The sequence below is a fragment of the Heterocephalus glaber genome, unplaced genomic scaffold (assembly GCF_053883595.1).
Source record: "Heterocephalus glaber isolate CG9 unplaced genomic scaffold, H.glaber_assembly_v1.0 deba00001577, whole genome shotgun sequence".
Taxonomy (NCBI): domain Eukaryota; kingdom Metazoa; phylum Chordata; class Mammalia; order Rodentia; family Bathyergidae; genus Heterocephalus; species Heterocephalus glaber.
The window spans coordinates 922,954-926,862 of record NW_028258358.1 but is presented as its reverse complement, the minus strand read 5'-3'; positions in this window follow the sequence as shown (position 1 = coordinate 926,862).

Sequence of the window (3,909 nt, the reverse complement as noted above, 5' to 3'; positions counted from 1 at the left end):
AATGAAGGGGCTGAGTGTGTCTGGAATTGCTTCCAAAACTCCTAATTGGTTCCAATGATCCTTGGTTATGTTTCTTTCCAGTACTATGCTGTTTTTATCATAGTATCTTTGTAGTATAGTTTAAAGTTAGGGATTGTGATACTACTTACTTTGTCTTTGTCGCCTAGAATTGCTTTTGCTATTCTAGGTCTCTTCTTGTTCCAAATTAAATTTTGGATTTTTTTCTCAAGGTCTGTGAAGTATGCTGTTGGAATGTCAATTGGGGATGCATTGAATCTATATAGCAGTTTGGAAGTATGGCTATTTTCGCTATATTAGTTCTTCCTACCCAAGAACAAAGGTTGTCTTTCCATTTTCTGATATCCTCCATGATCTCTTTTTTTCAGTGAGCTATAGTTTTCAGAATGGAGCTCTTTGATTTCTTTTGTTGGCTGATTCCTGGGTATTTCATTTTTTGGGGAGCTATTTTGAAGGAGTTGTTTCTCCATTTCCTCTTTCAGTAAGTCTGTTGTTCATGTACAGGAAAGCTATTCATTTTTGTGTGTTGATCTTACATCCAGCTACACTACCACAGAGACATATGTGCACCCATGTTCATAGCAGCGCAGTTTGTAATAGCTAAAACTTGGAAACAGCCCAATTGCCCATCAGCTAGAGACTGGGTAAAAAAAATGTGGTATTTTTATTAAAATGGAATACTATTCAGCCATAAAGAATGAGAAACTAGAGACATTTATAGCTAAATGGATGTACATTAAGGCCATACTCTTAAGTAAAATAAAATAAATAGGACATACATATGTAAATAGCAAATAATTTCTCTGGTGTGAGAAACTGAAAGTGTAAATAAAGATCGAAAGGCATAATAGACATTGTGAAATAGGAAGAAAATGTCCAAAGGGGAAAGGGAAGTTGGAGGAATTGGGAGAAGGAAAGAAGGGAATGTAATTAATATGAGAAAATGAAAAAATGGAAACAAAGTCTTTGTTCATAAGGAGGGGTGGAGGGTTGAAGGGAGGGCAGGGGAATGGGGAAAAGTACGAACCAAGATAGATTATGTAAAGGTACATATTTCTAATGATGAATATCATTTTATTGTATACTTAAAATATACTAATAAAATAAATAAATAAATAAAACAAAAATAAATAAATATTAAAAATCATTATAGCATTTAAAAAATGATAAACAAGTATCCTTATATGTAATATTCAAATATATATGCAATATATATTATACATAAAATTTATTGACTGATACATGAATATCTGGGATGAATTTTTCATCTTTTAATAAACACCTTTTCTAATGTTTTATTTAATAACAATACTCTTGGTTTATTTTTTTAGTTTGAGGCATGTTACAAATACCAGATTAAGGCATATATCAAAAATAAGATATGGATTATGTGTTTAGATAAATATGCCACTAATTATTAATGTGTTTTTAGTGATATACTTTGTCAACTAATTTGTAATTTATGAAATGTTTAAAGTAGGCACTGAGGAATTAGAGTAATCACTTTTATCATATTGTCATTTGTGAGAAAAAAATTAATATGTGAAAAGATAAAAGAATAGGAATAGTTTTTATGAATTACTAATATTTTAAACTTATCTTTGGATATGATTCATTTCATAGATTCTTTGCATTGAATACTTATTACATGAAATCTAATAGGTTGTATGAAATGCAAATGGATTAATCAGAAACTTCCACAGTAAAACATGCATTGAGTTCAATATTTTGTTTTGATCAAAGTTCTATTCCACCTTGCTGAGTGGGACATAGCTGGATGGGATATATATATATATATATATAGTCACCAAAGTGTCATATAAATATGTACTAAAATATAAATTATAAATTTTAGTAGATTAGGTTTTGAATCAATATCCTAGGGTAGTTTGCCTTACAAGAATGTCAAATGCAAGAAGAAAAACATGACTAAATTAACACAAAAGTGCATCTCATAAATTTTCACACATTTCATAAAAGTAAAATCATGTCAACATTCCTCAGGAAGAGTATGAACTTTTGGATGTTCTCAGATTTGTAATATAAACAATAGTTTTTTCTAATATCCTACCACACGGTCTCTCTGTGTATTTGTCTCATAACACAAATTGGAAAGTTAATATATTTGGTTCTTGCCCATCATTGGCTTTCCTCTTTCAGATAAGAGCTTTTTGGTGTCTGAGTAGCTACTGCTAATGATCAGAAGAGGGAGTTAGTAGCAACTTCCTCCTGTTTCACTCAATGCTTATGCAATCCAAGGTAGCCTCATGTGAGTTTTCCTTATTGCTTTATAATTTTCAGATCAGCCTGCATCTTAATAATTCTTAAATTAACTTTCCTGAAATATTACATTAGTATATTCTTCTTATTTAGCTCAACATTTCTAATGATGTAAAAGCAAAGATAGAAGAAACATTGGAGCCAAGGACACTGAAATAGAAAGAAAATAAAACATAAAGTATTTGAATATCTGATGGTAAAGCAAAGACTGTCATGATGCTGTTTCAGTTCAAAGAGAAGAGAAAGGAAAAGTGAAATCATTTACAATTGATAACTATTTTGTGTCAGGTACTATTTAAGGTAATAAGGATACCCCACACCCAGATTTAATGCTTACAACTAGGCTGTAAAGATCTATCTCATTTTAAATAAAGATATCTGAAACAAAATGATGAATAAAATTATTTAAATTCACGCAGGCTTTGAATTATTAAGTTGTTGTTTAAATATAACTATCCCTTTTATTATTTTATTTTATTATTTGGTACTGAGGATATACTGAGGATGAAGCCCACGGCCCACTGTATGCTAGGCAAATACACTACACCTGACATATCTTCAGTCTTTCAAATAAAAATGTCTTTAATTTTATTTTTCAAGGCTTCATAGAAAGAGCAGTAGCTATTAGAACAAAAGAAGAGATAGTAAATTTGGGGCAGAGATCAGTTCATGAGACTCAGAAATGGCTGGCTTTGAGACAAGGATCAGGACTTTGGGAATCATTTATTAGAAAAAAAAGTAGGGAAGCAACAATTTTAATATTTTATCCAACCAAACTTTCCTATAATTTTCTTAAGTTCCACCTAAAAATAATTTTCTTTGATCTCTTTAGGATTAATTGTCAATATTGTAGTTATGATTCAATTGTAAGACACCTGAAAAAAACTATTAGCAATACTTTATTTTTTCCTTAAGACAAATGTTTTCATACACATATTTTTAAACATATTACTTTCATAATAGGCATTTTTAAAGTTCTTATTTTAGCCTTCCTGGGTCAGAGAATTGACATCATAAACGTTCCTTCAATTCTTGTCTCATTGTTCCCTTTTCACTCCCTCTTTAGGTAAATTGCACATTTAGCAGTAAACAGAGGAGAAAATATTATACCAATGTGAAAGCTGTTCCTAATGACATGATTTGCTCATAGTCTCATTATTTTGTGAATAATAATGAAAGCTAATTTCAACTTAATGCACAGGCAATTTCTTTGAATATCCACCCCAGTAGCTTTAGAAAGTAAATGGTCTCAAGGCTGAGGTAAGGCTGTCTAGGACAATTTAGGAACATTTTGCTCACTGAGAAAGCATAAGGGAAAAAACATTACTAAATTACTAAAGAAAGTTTGGTTTCATTCATAACATAATTCCAGTATCTAGATGTGTGGAAAAAGGCATGTCTACCTAATAAGCATAGAATAATATATTATTATTTATTTGTTTAAGTGTATTTAACTAGTCTTGTATTATTGTAATAAAATTGTTATTTGCAATTAGAAAGATACAATCTGTATTTGATTGTATCTCTGAATAATACTCTGAACAGGACATGAACAGGAAATGTATTGTAGCTTAAGATATTCATATAGGTTCTTGGTATCTTGCCCTTACA